This window comes from Plecotus auritus (genome assembly GCF_963455305.1).
Source record: "Plecotus auritus genome assembly, chromosome: X".
In the NCBI taxonomy this organism is placed as follows: Eukaryota; Metazoa; Chordata; class Mammalia; order Chiroptera; family Vespertilionidae; genus Plecotus; species Plecotus auritus.
In genome coordinates this window covers 54,323,610-54,342,476 of record NC_137784.1, presented here as the reverse complement: position 1 = coordinate 54,342,476, position 18,867 = coordinate 54,323,610, and the positions used below count along the sequence as shown (strand labels likewise).

The following is an 18,867-nucleotide window of genomic DNA, read 5'->3' as shown; positions in this document are numbered from 1 at the left end:
AAAAGCTTGTTTCCTCTCTTAGATGATTTGCCACAGTAGGTTATTCCCTGGAGTCAGTATTCTGACCAGACCTTCCTGGGAGTGGTCATAACATACCCTGTGCTTGTAGAAAGGTGTGGGCCACATCACTAAATAAACCAGGGGCAGTTTTCTCATCTTGTGGAAAGGGAGATAAAGTTATGATAGTTTATCTCCCTTTCCACAGGTTTCTTGCGGGTTTGTGTCTCGGCTACCCCCTGACCCCCCAGCAGCCCCAACACCATGGTGGCAGGCCTTGGGGCTGCTGGGTGCCAGCTTCCCTGCCAGTTTGTGTCCCCGATCCAGCCCCCCGCAGCCCCAGCGCCGCCATGGTTTGTGTCCCCGATTTAAAGCCCCCCTCCAGCCCCAGCACCGCCATGGCAGGTCTTGGGGCTGCTGGGTGCCAGCCGCCTGGCCGCTATGGGCGTGGCCATCTTTGTTGGGTCATTTGCATACTCAGTCCTATTGGCTGGTAGTGTAGCAGAGTGATGGTCAATTTGCATCTTTCTCTTTTATTAGTGTAGATTATTTTAACCATATTCTAAATGGAACTTTCAGTTGAAAAGGCAAACCCCATGCCCCAATCAGAAATTTCTATAATCTTAAAATAGAAATCACTGTTTTATTATCTGATGTTGTCCAAATTATTGATTAAATAATATAGTCCTGTACTTATTTTCATCCCCACATTCACATCCAGTCTGAGATCACGCCAATCAAATTTAATCTATGTTCTTATCTCTTGGAGAGTCAAAAGTCATTAAGATTATGGTACTGTACATATCTGCTCGACACATAGGGATTTAATTGCCTTTGTACCTCAATGGCAATGACGTCTATATTATTTTAGTGCCTCCCAGTATTTTTGTCTGTACTGAATAAGTGGGCAACAAGATCAAGCTCTGATACATTGCACTAGAGGCAATATGGGAGGAACCCTGCTCTGTTAGGTCTTCACACAGGGGATGACTTAACCAGAAGGGTCTCTTAGTAATCAGCAGGGTAAGAGTGGGCAGCATGGGGGCGATGTTACTCAAAGGGACTCATTTAAAGAAAGGATTTTTGTCATTAAACACCTTTCTCAAGAAGCAAACACCTGGGGATTTAGATAAAGGAAAGTGTTCCCTGGTCTACAGAGGTAACTAACTGACTGTTGAGAAATATAGCTTATGCCACTAGTTGAAGTAAAAGTAAACCCTCAAGTATTAAATGGAGGAGTACTAATTTTAATAAATCTTTTCAGTGTTTACATTCTACACTTTATAACCCCAAATCTCTTCCATTTCTGTCTTGGTTTACACTCTAAAAAGGCAGAATGGAGAAGATTTACAAGTGAAGGAAAGGAACATTTGCATTCAGAATTTTCTTTCCTTTCAGGTTCCAAGGTTTGAGCTTAAATACCTCTGGCTAAAGAAGGAACATTCAGGCAGGTTCTCACCACCAGTTCAATACTGATATGTACTGTCTTGGAGGGAGTGATGGGGAATTCCAGGGTGAGTGGAGAGGAGGGGTGTGTATCAAAGTTTCCAGAAGCCTTGACTTCCTACTGTAAGGAGAGTATAGGTCTGTACAAAGGGGAGAAGTATAGGTTTGAGCTAATCTTCTTTTTCACCTTGGATTCTGAGAAGGTGGAAAAAAGCCAAGGTTCCTTTTATTTTATAGTCCTTTGTCTATCCAGGTAAGGACAAGTTCAGTCATCTTAGAAAGATCCTGTTATTTTCAAAGCAAGAATAAAAAATGTATGTATCAAATGGAAAACTGTTAAGAAATTAAGCAGAAATTCGCTTATCTTTTTTTCTTTCAAAATGTGTGTTGTAGAGAAGAATGAGTATAGGAAAATAAAAATATAGTTTTAAAATAGCTATTTTATTTTTTTTTCAAATATATCCCAAATGAGAGAGACAGAGATTAAAGACATGAATAAATCAAATGGACTAAAGTAGCAACATGCCATGGTGGAAAAGTATGGAACTTGGAGCCAGGGAACCTGTTTTCTAGTTCTCCTCTGCCACTAACACTTGTGGCTTGCCTTAGGAAGTGTCTTAACTTCCCTATGCCTCAGTGTCTACCCCCCTGTAAAATGGGGGGCTTGTACTAAAGTTTGCAAAGTCCCTTCTAATTGTAGTAACTCAAAATGTGTAAAATAATATGGTAGATGGTATAGACTGAATTGTGCCTACCCCATCCCCAATTCACATGCTGAAGCCCTAACTCCCATTTCTCTATTTTGAGATAGGGCCTTTATAGAAGTAAATAAGTTAAAATGTGGCTGTCAGGATAGGCCATAATCCAATCTGACAACTGTTCTTATAAAAAGAGAAGATTAGGACACACAGAGATACACCAGGGATATAAACACAGAGAGAAAACTCTGTAAAGAGATAGCAAGAAAGTGGTCATCTGTAAGTCAAGGAAAGAGGCCTCAAAAGATACCTTGATCTCAGACTCCCAGACTCTAAAACTGTGAGGAAAGAAACCACCGTTATTTAAGCAAGCCAGTTTGTGCTATTTCAAATGGCAGCCATAGCAAACTAATACACTGCATCATTTGAGTAAAAACTCAATTTATTTAAAAGGGAATGAACTTTTACATCTTAGCTAATGAACTGTACTCAAGATGATTTTTCTGGAGGTTCAAATTTCTTGGTTCCTTATTCCAGAACTTGCAAGCTTCCCAAACTAGCCACAGAACAAATAATAATTGCTGTTGTGGAAAGTTGTAGCCTATAAAGCCTAATATCAAGGGGATTGAAACCTTAGAGCACAATGAAGAGAAACCAAGGGTGCTGACTCTGGGGGCAGTGGAGGGGGCACAAAGTGAGGGAGTGGAGATGGAGAGGATGTAGAGGGATAAATGGTGATGGGAAAATAAAATACAATAAAACATTGTATCAAACCAACTAAACTGAAGTATTATTAGAACAACTAGAGGCCTGGTGGACAAAATTCATGCACTGGGGTGGGGGTTGTTCCTCAGCCCAGCCTGCACCCTCTCCAATCTGGGATATCCCTCTCACAATGTGAGACTGTTGGCTCCCAAAGGCTCACCTGCCTACCTGCCTGATTGTCCCTAACCACTCCCCTGCCAGCCGGATTGATGCCTAACTGCTCCCCTGCCAGCCCGATTGCCCCCAAGTGCCTTGTCCTGCCGGCCCAATCACCCCCAACTGCTCCCCTCTGCTGGCCCGGTTGCCCCCAACTGCCCTCCCCTGCTGGCCTGGTCACCCCTAACTACCCTCCCCTGCCAGCCTGGTCACCCCCAACTGCCCTCCCCTGTTGGCCTGGTCGCCCCTAACTGCCCTTCCCTGCTTTCCTGATCGCCCACAACTACCCTCCCCTGCTGGCCATCTTGTGGTGGCCATCTTTGAGGACATGGGGGCGGCCATCTTGTGCGAGGGTGTGAGGGTCAATTTGCATATTACCTCTTTATTATATAGGATAGTAGCTGGGGGTCAAAGAATGAATATGACATTTTTGTTAGTTCATTTCTAAAGGAGAAAGCATGCAGACACTTCTTTTCTGGGATTATTTAAAATTGATAGGTCAGAAATTTTTCCTATTAAAATAAACACTTGGTTGGCTGGCCGGTGTGGCTCAGTTGTTGATCATTGACCTATGAACCAGAAGGGCTGGATCCCCTGTGTGGGGTGCGCAGGAGGCAGTCAATCAATGATTCTCTTTAATCATTGATGTTTTTATCTCTCTCTCCCTTCTTTCTGAAATTAATAAAATATATTTAAAAAAACACACTTGGTCTCTGTCTGAATCTTTTTCATTTATGTTACTTACTGGTATGAAAGAGAATGTAGTATTAGTTCACTTCTAGCAAGACACCTTCACCTAAACCTATGCTGTTCAGGAGAAAAGGCATTTAAAAATTCAGTTAACTTTCCATATATTCACATTTGTAAGTATTTGTCCAAGAAGCACACATGTGGCTTATATTTGCAAATGGTGAAGTTAAACACTTTCTGAAAATGTGATATATACCTTACAATACTTTGTAATGAAACAGTATATTTCTAAGTTCATTATCATATTGCATTAATGAGAAATATGAAGCTTTAACAACCTTAAAGTTTAGCTTCTAAAGACCACCACATAAGCCCTGGCCAGTATGGCTTAGGTGGTTGGACCATTTTTCCATACACCAAAAGGGTGCAGTTTCAATTCCCAGTCGGGCACACAACAGGTTGCAGGCTGGATCCCCTGTATGGGTGAGTATAGGAGGCAACGAATCTCTCTCACATTGATGTTTCTCTCCCCCTTTTCCTTCCTCTCTCTTTAAAATCAATAAAAAGAGAAACCAAGATGGCGGCATAGGTAAACACCTAAACTTGCCTCGCACAACAATTTCAAAACTACAACTAAAAGACAAAACGGACATCATCCAGAACCACATGAAGGCTGGCTGAGTGGAAATTCTACAACTAGAAGGAAAGAGAAAAGCACACTGAGACTCAGAGGAGCTGCAGGAGGCAGAGGTACTGAGACGCGCGTGTGGAGAGGGCTGGCAACTGAGTGCGCGGCTGGCTTTCTCAAGCGGGAGGGAGACAAAAGCTCCCAACTGCACTGAACTCCAGTTCCGGGTGAGACTCTGGGACCCAGACTCATACAGGGTGAAACTGGACGGTCAGGAAAGAGAAAAGCACACTGAGACTCAGAGGAACTGCGGAAGGCACAGGTACCAAGGCGTGCGCGCAGAGAGGGCAGGCAACTGAGTACGCAGCTGGCTTTCTCAAGCGGTGGGGAGACAAAAGCTCCCAACTGCACTGAACTCCAGTTCTGGGCGAGACTCTGGGGACCCAGAATCATTCAGGGAGAAACTGCACAATCTGGCAGCGGGCAGAACTCGAGGGCAGCTTTCTCTCAGGTGCTTACAGCGATTACCACGGGACACTGAGACACAGGGGCCTATTAGGGCAGGGCTGACAGGAAACCAATGCTGTCTGCTCCACCCTGAGACTCTGCCCCATCCAAGCTGAGCACAGAGGCTTTTGCAAGTCCTGTCTCATAAGGGTGTCTCCAGCACAGAAGTTCTCCCAGTGTAGACACAGCTGACCCTCACAGCCAATTGGCCTGCAGGTCAATTCCTCCCAGCGATACCAACAAAAATCAAGGCTAAACTATAACATGACTGTTCACACAGCCCACAAATGGGTACACCAAGAGTGTCCACCTCAGGTAACTGGGGAGGCTGAGCCACTGGGCCCTAGAGGACACCTAGCACACAAAGCCACTCTATCAACTCAGGGAATCAGACAAAGAAACAGATCACAAAAGAAAGAAATGGAGGAAAGCAAACGACTGGATATAGAGTTCAAAACCATGTTTATAAGGTTACTCAAGAATTTTCTAGAAAAGGTTGATAAATTTAGCGAGACCCTTGAGGATATGAAAAAGGACCAACTAGAAATTATGCATACACTGACTGAAACAAAAAATATTATACAGAGACCCAACAGCAGACTAGAGGAACGCAAGAATCAAGTCAAAGATTTGAAATACAAAGAAGCAAAAAACACCCAACCGGAAAAGCAAAAAGAAAAAAGAATCCAAAAATATGAAGATAGTGTAAGGAGCCTCTGGGAAAACTTCAAGCATACCAACATCAGAATTATGGGGGTGCCAGAAGAAGAGAGAGAGCAAGATACTGAAAACCTATTTGAAGAAATAATGACCGAAAACTTCCCCCACCTGATGAAAGAAATAGACTTACAAGTCCAGGAAGCACACAGAACCCCAAACAAAAGGAATCCAAAGAAGACTACACCAAGACACATCATAATTAAAATACCAAGAGCAAAAGACAAAGAGAGAATATTAAAAGCAGCAAGAGAAAAACAGTTAGTTACCTATAAGGGAGCACCCATACGACTGTCAGCTGATTTCTCAACAGAAACTATGCAGGCCAGAAGGGAGTGGCAAGAAATATTCAAAGTGATGAATAGCAAGAACCTACAGCCAAGATTACTCTACCCAGCAAAGCTATCATTCAGAATTGAAGGGCAGAAAAAGAACTTCACAGATAAGAAAAAGCTAAAGGAATTCACCACCACCAAATCAGTATTATATGAAATGCTGAAAGGTATTCTTTAAGAAGAGGAAGAAGAAGAAAAAGTAAAGATAAAAGTTATGAACAACAAATACATATCTATCAACAAGTGAATCTAAAAATCAAGTGAATAAAAAAATCTGATGAACAGAATAAACTGGTGAATATAATAGAATTAGGGGCATAGGAATGGAGTGGACTGACAATTCTTGGGGGGAAAGGGGTGTTGGGGGTGCGGGAAGAGACTGGACAAAAATCGTACACCTATGGATGAGGACAGTGGCGGGGGTGGTAAGGGCAGAAGGTGGGGTGGGAACCGGGTGGAGGGGAACTATGGGAGAAAAAAGAGGAACAATTGTAATAATCTGAACAATAAAGATTTATTAAATTAAAAAAATAAAATCAATAAAAAGCATGTCCTCAAGTGAGAATTTAAATAAATAAATAAACAAATAAACAAATAAATAAACAAATACCACTACATAAGATTTTCTTCTGTCATTTTCTAACAATCCATATACCTCATGCACTCACTTTGTGTGTTTTTTAAATGTTATTTTTCAATTACAGTTTACATTCAATATTATTTTATACTAGTTTCAGATATACAGCACAGTGGTTAGACAATTATATACTTTACAAAATGTTCCCCTGATATTTCTAGCACCTAACTGGCACCATATATAGTTATTATTGACTATATTTCCTATGCTGTACTTTATATCCCCATGATTATTTTGTAACTACCAATTTTCACTTCTTAATCCCTTCACCTGAAAGGGCGGGAAGAGACCAACTCCATGTTCCCTTTGTTCCATGTCCTCCACCTCGTGGAGTCAGGTTCCTGCCCTAGAACCTCTCCAAGAGCCCAACCCACACTTTTGAATTAACCAATAGAAATGCAAGAGGAAAGTAAGCCACGCCCTGCCCCCATGTGCAACCTGACCACGACCAATCAGCGGAGGCCACACTACCTCATCCCTCCTACCTCTCCCAGGCCCCCTATAAATCAGCGCGTTTGGGGCCTGGGGCTCTCTCTCTCTGCCTCCTGCCGCTGCGTCGGCGAGTGTGGTGGACGGGGAGCTTGAGCTAGCTCCAATAAAGGCTCTTTGCTTTTGCATCGGACTCTGGGCATAACATTTGGGGGCTCGCCCAGGATCCCCAAGACCCTCAAGTGACCCCCGATCTGGAGAGTCTAACTGGCCATGGTAGGTGTCTGTCTGTTCCTTGCCTCTTTTGTGTAAGCTCATTTCTAGATCTCTGGCAGTGCCCGAAGCGGTCTAGGTGGACGCACTGGAGGACCACGGGCGGGAGAAATCAGGAGATGTCCCGATCCTCCTTCAGGAGGGACCCGTATTCCCCTCACGAGAGACGTGTATTCCCCTCGAACCTCTGGGACAAGGTGGGTCGCTCCCACCGATCGGCGTGAGGCCGTCGTCCGCACTTTCCGTTTTGTCAGTTTTGTTCCAATGGACTCGCGTTGGAAAGCTTGTCTCAAGGGCCCTTTGTTTGTCTGCGTCTGTGTTTTTCTGTTTTGTTTTGTGGACTCTCTTGACGGACATTATGGGACAGACTCAAACCACTCCTTTAAGCATTATGGTTGATCATTTCAAAGAGGTTAAGGGAAGAGCTAGCAACCTCAGTGTAAAGGTCCGGAAGGGCCGGTGGCAAACTTTTTGTTCTAGGGAGTGGCCGACTTTTAGTGTCGGGTGGCTGCCGGAGGGGACCTTCGACCTCCCCACCATCCACCAGGTGAGGGACATCATCTCTCAGCCCAAGAAGGGACATCCTGATCAACTCCCTTACATTATTACTTGGCAGGACCTCGTGGAAGATCCACCTTCCTGGCTTAAGCCCTTTCTGTCCCCGCACCCCTCCCCCCGCCGGTGCTGTAACCCATACCTGCTTTGCAGGAAATGGAGAAGGTGAAGGAGAAGAAGGACCTCACCCCGCCATCAGCTCCCCTCTACGCTGTCTTTCAGGGGGGAACTGAAGAGGAACTAATCTTTCCTCCCTCATATCAGCCCCCTAGGAGTCCATAGGGGGGCAATCCTCCCACGCGAGGGGAAGCGGACGCCACGGGAAGCGGAGTTCCGGGAGCAGCTGGGGGCGGAGTTCTGTCCTTTTCACCCACCAGCCCACGTGGGACGACTGCCAACAGCTTTTACAGGTCCTGTTCACAACTGAGGAGAGGGAAAGAATCCTCAATGAGGCCCGGAAAGTGGTTCCAGGCATGGACGGGAACCCAACCACCAACCTGGTCCAGATAGATGTCTCTTTTCCCTCAACTAGGCCTCAATGGGATTTCAACACGGCAGAAGGTAAGGAGAGACTCCGGATCTACCGCCAGACTCTAATGGGGGGGGGGGGGTCTCCGAATAGCTGCTAGAAAGCCAACTAATTTGGCCAAGGTAGGGAATGTTCAGCAGGAAAGGGATGAGTCTCCAGCTGTCTTTTTAGAATGGATCATGGAGGCATACCGCACCTACACCCCCATGAATCCAGAAGCTCCTGAAAACAAGGCAGCTGTGATCATAAGCTTTGTAAACCAATCGGCTGGGGATATTAAAAAGAAACTGCAAAAAGTAGATAGGTTGGGGGAGAAGAGTTTAAAGGACCTACTGGAGGTAGCCGAGAAGGTGTATAATAACAGGGAGCCCCCAGAAGAAAGGCAGGCTTACACTGCGGCGGCTGCTAGCAGCAAACAAACCCGAGACCTAGCTAAGATCCTGCTCACCACCACCGTGGACTCTTCCGAGGAACGGAACCTCCATCTCTGCCAACTCACCGGCAACCAGGAGGATGGTAAGGGGACCGCCCGGGGTGGGTGGCAGAAGCTGCAGAAAGATCAGTGTGCTTACTGTAGGGAGATAGGGCACTGGAAACAAGAGTGTCCGAAAAGGGCCAGCAAAAAGGGAGGCGAAGCGGATCGAGTGAAGGTCCTGGAGCTAGATGAACTGAGTGATTAGGGGAGTCGGGGTTTGGACCCCCTCCCTGAGCCCAGGATAACTCTTAGAGTGGAGGGGACCCCCATTGACTACCTTGTCGACACTGGAGCGCAACACTCGGTCCTCCGTACGCCTCAAGGAAAATTAACAAATAAGAAGTCTTGGGTACAAGGGGCAACTGGTATGAGCCAGTATTCATGGACTACCCAAAGAATGGTGGATTTAGGGATGGGACGGGCATCCCACTCTTTTATGGTAATTCCAAAATGCCCCTACCCACTGATAGGACGAGACTTGCTCACTAAGATCGGAGCTCAGATAACTTTCAGACAAGGGGGGGCCTCAGGTTACTGATGGCAAGGGCCACCCCATTCAGGTCCTGACCATAAGGCTGGAGGATGAGTACCAGCTTCACCAAAAAGCATCTCCAATAGAAGGCACCACAGACGAATGGCTGCAGGAGTTCCCCACAGCTTGGGTGGAGACAGAGGGGGTGGGGCTCGCCACCCACAGGGCCCCAGTCCTGGTAGAGTTAAAACCAGGGGAAGGCCTGGTGAGAATCAAACAGTAGCCCATGCCTCAGGAAGCCCGGAAGGGAATTCAGCCACACATTCGGAGACTGAGGGGCCTAGGGGTGCTGGTCCCCTGCCAGTCTGCCTGGAACACCCCCCTCCTGCCAGTCAAGAATCCCCACACCTGTACCGGCTGGTACAGGACCTCCAGGAAGTAAATAAAAGAGTTATGGACATACATCCAACGGTCCCCAACCCATAAACTCTCTTAAGCTCTCTGGTGCCCTCCCGTGTCTGGTATACTGTGTTAGATTTGAAGGATGCCTTTTTCAGTTTGCCGCTGGCACTCTGCAGTCAACCCCTGTTCACCTTCGAGTGGCATGACCTGGAAGAGGGCTACAGCGGACAACTGACATGGACTTGGTTGCCTCAGCGGTTCAAGAACTCACCCACCATCTTCGACGAGGCCCTGCACGAGGACCTGGGAATCCTAGAGCAAGTGCATGGGCTCCGAAAGGACCTGACCGACCAGCCCCTTCCAGATGCAGACGTCACCTGGTTCACGGATGGAAGCAGCTTCGTATGGGCAGGAGCAGGTATGCGGGTGCAGCTGTATCACAGAAACGGATACCGTATGGGCAGAGGCTCTGCCCTCCGGGACGTCAGCCAGAGAGCAGAGCTTGTGGCCCTCACCAAGGCCCTGACACTGGGAGCTGGAAAGCGGCTCAACATCTACACAAACAGCTGGTATGCGTTCGCCACCACTCATGTTCATGGGGCAATCTACCAAAAGAGAGGGTTACTAACAGCAGAGGGGCGGACTATAAAGAATAAACAGGAGATACTCGACTTACTCTCAGCCTTATGGCTCCCTGCCAAATTGGCCATCATACACTGCCAAGGACACCAGAAGGCTGACCAGGTGGCCAAGGCAGTAGCCCTTTCTCCGATCCCCACCATGGCCCTACAGCTCCCAGACCCAGGAGACCCAGTTCTGCCAGTTCAGCCAGGATATTCCCTGGAGGAGTTACAGCGCATTAGGAAGCTTCCCCAAGCAAAGGAGGAGAAGGGGTGGTGGTATACACCACAAGGGGAGCTCATACTGCCAGACCATCTTGGAGTCTCCATGATAAAACACATGCACCAGTCCACTCACCTGGGGGCACGTAAATTAAAGGACTTAATCCGACATGCCAGAATTAAGATCCACCAGTAGGACATTAAAATAGAGCAGGTTGTATCTGCCTGCAAGACCTGTCAACTCACAAATGTGAGAATCGGGCCGAGTGAAAAAGGAACCAGGCTTCGAGGAACCAAGCCTGGGGCACAATGGGAGGTCGACTTCACTGAGGTTAAACCAGGAAAGTATGACTATAAATATCTTTTAGTATTTGTAGATACCTTCTCCGGATGGGTAGAAGCATACCCAACTAAGCATGAAACAGCTCAGACGGTAGCTAAGAAGCTGCTGGAAGACATCTTGCCCAGGTACGGTTTTCCCGCTGAGATAGGGTCAGACAATGGACCAGCTTTTGTCTCGCAGGTAACGCAGGCAGTGGCCAAGGCCATTAAGGCAAATTGGAAATTGCATTGCGCTTATAGGCCCCAAAGCTCAGGGCAAGTAGAGAGGATGAATAGAACTCTAAACGAGACCCTTACCAAATTGACCATGGAGACTGGCAGGGACTGGGTGGCTCTCCTTCCATATGCCCTTTACCGGGTTAGGAACTCCCACTACACCCTGGGTTTTACTCCTTATGAGATCATGTTCGGCCGGCCACCCCCTATTATCCCTAACCTTAAAGCCGAATTTCTTACAGAATTTGAAAGTCAAGAACTGTTTCTTTCCTTGAGAGGGCTCCAGAGGGCGCATGAGGACATTTGGCCGCGCCTCCGTGCTATCTACTAGACCAGCCCAGCCCGACTCCTCATCAGCATAAGCCCGGGGACTGGGTCTACGTCAAGAGACACCACCGGGAGACCCTTGAGACACGTTGGAAGGGTCCCTACGTCGTGGTGCTGATGACCCCCACTGCTCTCAAGGTAGACAGCGTCGTGACCTGGGTCCATCACACTCACGTCCAGTCAGCGGACCCATCTGTGATCCGGGAAGACTTCGTCGCCAAATGGAGTGTCAATCGAGATCAACGCAACCCGCTCAAGCTCAAGCTACGGCGTGCTCGACCTGCCTGATGCTGGTAACCTTACTCGCAATCACTCCTGCTACTGGGAGCCCCCTCACTCCCTATAATGTTACCTGGCAAATTATAGACACCAACTCAGGGGTGATTCTCAATCAGACTTCTCAAGCCCATCCCAAAGGCACTTGGTTCCCTGAGCTGCGGGTGGACCTTCAGACTCTCTTTCCCAGAATCTACCCGCCACCGTACTGTACATCTGCTGCGATAGGCGCAGGGATTAAGGACTCAAAACCATTAAGGACCGCCTATTTCTACGCCTGCCTCACCTTATCCCCTGAGAGGCCGTAGCCACTGTAACCCCGTGAGCATTTCCTTCAAGGGAGAGGGAAGGAAGGCTACCGGATGGGACACCGGGAAGACTTGGGGACTCCGATTTTATTAGTGCAGGGAATTTGGGATGGTGTACCCTCGTGACCCAGGAATGTTGTTCAGTAGAAATACAAACCGACCCATGATTGGGCCTATAAGTTTCAAGACAAGGGGGGAATGAAAGGGCGGGGAGAGACCGACTCCATGTTTCCTTTGTTCCATGTCCTCCACCTCGTGGAGTCAGGTTCCTGCCCTAGAACCTCTCCAAGAGCCCAACCCACACTTTTGAATTAGCCAATAGAAATGCAAGAGGAAAGTAAGCCGCGCCCTGCCCCCATGTGCAACCTGACCACGACCAATCAGCGGAGGCCACACTACCTCACCCCTCCTACCTCTCCCAGGCCCCCTATAAATCAGCGCATTTGGGGCCTGGGGCTCTCTCTCTCTGCCTCCTGCCGCTGCGTCGGGGAGTGTGGTGAATGGGGAGCTTGAGCTAGCTCGAATAAAGGCTCTTTGCTTTTGCATCGGACTCGGCTCCCTCGTGGTCTTTGGCGATCACGAAATCTGGGGATCACGAAATCTGGGCATAACACACCTTTCTCATTCAGCCCCCTAACCTCCCTCACCTATGGTAACTGTCAGCCTATTCTCTGTATCTGAATCTGTTTCTATTTTGTTTGTTTTAGATTCCACATGTAAGTGAAATCATATGGTATTTGTCTTTCTTTGTCTGACTTATTTCACTTAGCATAATACCCTCTAGGTGCATTCATGCTGTCACAAGTGGTAATATTTCATGTTTTATGGCCAAGTCATATTCCATTGTATATATGTACCACATATTCTTTATCTAATTGTCTACTGATGAACACTTAGGTTGCTTCCATATCTTGGCTATTGTAAATAACTGCACTATACATGGGGATGCATATATCTTTTCAAGTTAGTGTTTTGGGTTTCTTTGTGTATATAGCTAGAAGTGGAATTGCTGAGTCATAAGGTAGTTCCATTTATAATTTTCTGAGGAACCTCCATACTATGTTCCACAGTGGCTGCTCCAATTTGCATTCCCACCAACAGTGCCAAGGGTTCCCTTTTCTTCATATCCTTGACAAAACTTGTTGTTTGTTTATTTATTGATGGTAGCCATTCTAACAGGTGTGAGGAGATATCTCATTGTGGTTTTAATTTTGTGCACTCACTTTGAATTAAAGAAAGGGGAAGAGGATGTCAAGATAAATAAATGAAGAAAGAACAGTCAACAAATGGTACTGTGGCAACTGAATATCCACATGCAAAAGAATGAAGTTGGATTCCTATGCCATACCATAAACAAAAATTAACTCAAAGTAGATTATAAAGACCTAAAGTAGATCATAGAGACCGAAATTAAAGTGCTAAAACAATAAAACTTCTAAAAGAAAACAAATAAATATTTATGACCTTCAGCTAGGAAATGGATTTTTAGGTATAATACTAAAAGTACAAGCAACAAAAACAAAATATAGATAAATTAGACTTCATCAGAAGTAAAATTTTTAAAATATAGATAAATTAGACTTCATCAGAAGTAAAATTTTTTGTATTTTAAGGTAAAATGAAAGAATCGGAGGAAATATTTACAGTCATATATTTGACAGGGGACTTGTATACAAAATATATAATGAAGTCTTAAAATCAATAAAAAAGACAGAAAACAAAAATTGGGCAAAGGATTTGAATAGCTATTTCTCCAAAGAATATATACAAAAAGCAATAGAAGCACATGAACAAGCTGAACATCACTAATCACTAGGGAAATACAAATCAAAACTATGAGATACCACTGTTCACAATAGTCAAAAGGTGGAAACAATCCAAATGCCCTTCAAACAATGAATGGATAAACAAATGTGGAATATTCATACACTAGATTATTGTTTGCCAATAAAATAGAATAAAGTTTTGAGTCATAATATGACCTGGGTAAACCTTGAAGATATTATGCTACGTCAAAGAAGCCAATCACAAAAGACAATATTTTATATGATTCAATTTTTGTATGAAATATCCAGAATAGGCAAATCTATAGAGATAGAAAGTAGATTAATGTTTGCCTAGGGTTTAGGGAGGTATGGGAATATGGAATAACAGCTAACAGCTAGCTATAACTCACTTGTTGGGGAGATGAGAATATTTTAAAATTAGATTATGGTAATAGTTGCACAACTCAGTGAATATACTAAAACCTATGAACTGTACACCTTAAATAGGCGAATTATATGGTAAGTGAATTATTTTCCATTTTAAAAGAGCTAAGAAGAGAAAGTAAAATATTTCATGTATATATCCCTCAATTTACTAGTTTCTTAAACTTTTTCTGTTTCAAATGTTAAGTATACTAGGAAAGGCCAACCAACTATCTTAGCACAGATGTCACTTTGCATTTAGTTACTCCTTGCTATAGTTACTATTATCTTTATTAATGTATCTAAAATACTTATTTTGACACTATAAGTTCTGTGATCAATGTACATTGAAGTGAAATAAATATGAAAAGGTCATAATTATTTAAGGTTAGTCAAGCACAGCACAGCAATAATATTCTTCAATAGAAGTAGTTCTATTTACTTCAGCAACAATTTAAATATTTAATTGCTATGGGCAATAGTAAACATAGACATGACTGTTCCCTTTTAAGATGATGATTGTTTGTTGATCCCTATTGTCCTATACACAAGGTCTGCAATCAAATATTGATTGTGAGATGCAAACACACTCACACTTAGGGAGGTAAACAACCCATTATCAAGAGACAGAACAATTGCCCTAACCGGTTTGGCTCAGTGGATAGCGCGTCGGCCTGCGGACTGAAGGGTCCCAGGTTTGATTCTGGTCAAGGGCATGTACCTTGTTTGCAGGCACATCCCCAGTAGGGGGTGTGCAGGAGGCAGCTGATCAATGTTTCTCTCTCATTGATGTTTCTAACTCTCTATCCCTCTCTCTTCCCCTCTGTAAAAAATCAATAAACCATATTAAAAAAAAGAGAGACAGAAAAATTAATAGAACCAGGCTCTGATGTGGAAATATAAAACAACCAAAGTTAATATGTCAGACAGTACTAAAAAGGTGGACAACATGAAAAGACATATGGGTAATTTCAGCAAAGAGACTTAAACTACAAGAAAGAATGGATATGCTATTTAAAAAAAAAAGTAACATACACGTCCTTTATTGGTTTGTTCAGATATTCTATTTCTCCATGATTCAGTTTGGTAGGTTGTATCTAGAAATTTTTCAATTTCTTTAAGGTATCCAATTTGTTGGCATATAACTGTTCATAGTAGTCACTCATAATATTTTGTATTTCTGTAGCATCAGTTGCAATGTCTCTTCTTTCAGTTTTGATTTTGCTTATGTCTTCTTTCCCTTTTTCTTATTTAGACTAACCAAGGGCTTGTTTATCATTTAAAAAAACTGAGTTTTATTGATTTTTTCTAATATATTTCTGTTTTGTATTTAATTTATCTAATCTTTATTTACTTGCTTCTGCTAACTTTGGGATTAGTTTGTTTTTATTTTTCTAGTTTCTTGAGATGTAAAGTTACTTTGCTTATTTAAGATCTTTCTTAATGTAGGCATTTATTGTGATAAACTTCCACTTAGTACTGCTTTTGCTACATCCTATAAATTTTGGTATGTTGTGTTTTCCTTTTCATTTGTCTCAATAAATTATAATAAAGGCCATATAAGAAAAACCCAAAGCTAACATAATACTCAGTGGTGAAAAAATTAAAGTACTTATTTTAAGATCAGGAACAAAGCAAAGATTCCCACTCTCGTCATTTATATTAAACACTGCACTTGAAGTTCTAGCCAAAGTCATTAGGCAAGAAAATAAAAATAAATAAAAGGTATCCAAATTGGAAAGGAAGAAGTAAAATGATCTGATTTCAGATGACATGATCATGTATGTAGCAAACTCTGAAGAATCCACAAAAAGTCTGTTATATAACATAAATGAATTCAATAAAGTTACAGGATACAAAATGAACATATAAAAATCAGTTACATTGCTATAGACTTATGAGCTAAATGAAAAGGAAATTATGAAAACAGTCCCATTTACAATAGTAAAAAAAATAATAAAACACTTAGGAATAAACTTAGGAGGTGAAAGATTTCTATGGCTGAAAACTATAAAACTGATGAAAATTAAAGAAAGCACAAATAAATGGAAAGTTATCCCATGTTTATAGATTTGAAGACTTATTATAAGTGTCTATTCTACCTGATGCAATTATAGAGTCAATGCAATCAATATCAAAATCACAAAGGCAATTTTTTATAGAAATAGAATAAAAAGCAATTCATATGGAACTACAAGGAGCTTGAATAGCCAAAGTAATCTTGATAAGGAAGAACAATGATGAAATCATCATACTTCCTCATTTCAAAATATATTACAAAGCTATAGTAATTTAAATTATATAGTATTACCCAAAACAACAAAATCCAGCGATATAGACTAATGGAATAGAACAGAAAGCTCAGAAATAAACCCATGCATATATGGTCAACTCATCTTTGACCAAGGTATCAAGAATGTAAAATTGGGAAAGGATACTCTCTTCAACAAATGGTACTGGGAAACCTGGATATCCGTATGCATAAGAATGATATTGGACCTTTATCTTACATCATATACAAAAATCAACTCAAGATGGATTAAAGACTTAAATGTAAGACCTGAAATTGTAAAACTTAAAACATAGGGACAAAGCTTCATGATATTGGCCTAAAGCAGCAATTTTCAACCTTTTCCATCTCATGGCAAACATAAACTAATTACTTTCCTTTTCATGGTGCAGGGCAGCAAGATGTCTGTGAAAATTTCCAAGAAGAGGAAGTTTGTTGCTGATGGTATCATCAAAGCTGAACTGAATGAGTTTCTCACTCAGGAGCTGGCTGAAGATGGCTACTCTGGAGTTAAGGTCCAAATTACACCAAACAAGACAGAAATTATTACTTGGGCCACCCGGATGCAGAATGTTCTTGGTGAAACAGGCCAACAATTATGGGAATTGACTGCCATGGTTCAGAAGAAGTTTGGTAATCCTGAGGGCAGTGTAGATTTTTATGATGAAACTGTGGCTACAAGAGGTCTATGTGCCATTGCCCAGGCAGAATCTCTGCATTATAAACTTCTAGGAGGCTTTGCTGGGTGGTGGGCCTGCTATGGCATGCTGCAGTTCATCATGGAGAGTAAGGCCAAAGGCTGTGAGGTCATGGTGTCTGGGAAACACCGAGGACAGAGAACTAAATCCATGAAATTTGTTAATGGTCTGATGGGGACCCTGTTAACTACTATGTTGACACTGCCGTGCGCCATGTGCTGCTCAGGCAGTGTGTGCTGGGTATCAAAGTGAAGACCATGCTTCCTTGTGACCCAAATGGTAAGAGAGGCCCTAGGAAGCTCCTGCCTGACCATGTGAGCACTGTGGAACCCAAAGATGAGATACTGCCCACCCCAATCTCAGAACAGAGGAGTGGGAAGCTAAAGCCTCCTGCCATGCCCCAGCCAGTAACCACAGCATAACAGGGTCTCCTTCACAGTTGGATCTGGAGGCTGCATGTTATTCTATAAAGACCTTTAATAAAAATATTTTAAAAAGAAAAATAAAAAGCCCCGTAAACTAATTACTAAAATTCTGCAGTACACCAAAAAACATATCTTTTGCCGATATGACAAAAAATACAGGGATAGTTTTGATTAATTTACTAAAAAAATAATAGTAATTACCTACCCAAAGTGACTGTTAAAAAAATGAGGTGCCTATACTTGTATGAAAAGATTTCTGATACCAAAAATTAACTAATTAGATGCAACCTTATTATATGACCTATATATTTATGGTTCAAGACAGGGCATTCATATCAGATTATTGCTGTTGTGTTGGTTGTTGTCACTTTTTTATTTGACAATCTAAGGGAAAAGAGGTCAGTGCCCCTGACTAAACAGTCAGGCATTGCACGTTTTAAAAATTCTTGCAGCACACTGGATGAAAATCTCTGGTCAAAAGCAATGATTTCTTGGATTTGACACCAAAAGCACAAGCATCAAAAGGAAAAAGAGACAAATGGGATTATATCAAGCTAAATGCTTTCTGCACAGGAAAGGAACCTCACAGAGTGAAAAGCAACCTACAAAATTTGAGAAGGTATTTGCAAATCTTTTCATTTATAAGGGATTAATATTCAAAATATATAAGGAACTGTTACAGCAAAAACACAACCCAGTTTAAAAACGGGCAAAGGACTTGAATAGACATTTCTCAAAAGAAGACATACAAATGGGCAACAAGTAAGTTAAAAGATGTTCAAAATAATTAATCATCAGTGAAATGCAGATCAAAACCACATTAAGATGTTATCTTACACCTAAGATGGCAATTATTAAACAAAAAACAAGAGATAACTCCCTGATTCCTGATCACGGCACATACCCAGGTTTCAGGTTTGGTCCCTGTTCAGGGTGCGTGTGGAAGGCAACTGATCAATGTTCCTCCCTCCCCTCCCCTGCCCTTCCCTCTCCTTCCCTCCCTTTCCCTCCCTTCTCTCTCTCTCTCTCTGGAATCACTGAAAAACATATCTTCAGGTGGGGATTAAAAAAAAACAAGAGATGGGTATTGGTGAGAATATTCTCATGGTCATTATAATATTATTCATAATAGCTAAGGTGTGAAAACAACCTAAATGCATTTCAACAGATAAATGTATTTTAAAAATGTAGTATATAGATACAGTGGAATATGATTAGCCTTAAAAGAAAAAGAAATCCTGCC

General features: G+C 43.0%; 1 protein-coding gene and 1 pseudogene across 5 annotated transcripts in view; one reads left to right on the top strand and one right to left on the bottom strand.

The window, feature by feature from the left end:
- Nucleotides 1-18,867, bottom strand: part of EDA (ectodysplasin A) — a 630,489-nt gene that overhangs the window by 199,287 nt on the left and 412,335 nt on the right. The window lies entirely within an intron of this gene.
- Nucleotides 16,903-17,621, top strand: LOC308240483 (small ribosomal subunit protein uS3-like; annotated as a pseudogene). Its single transcript has one exon. The product of its transcript is annotated as a small ribosomal subunit protein uS3-like (transcript).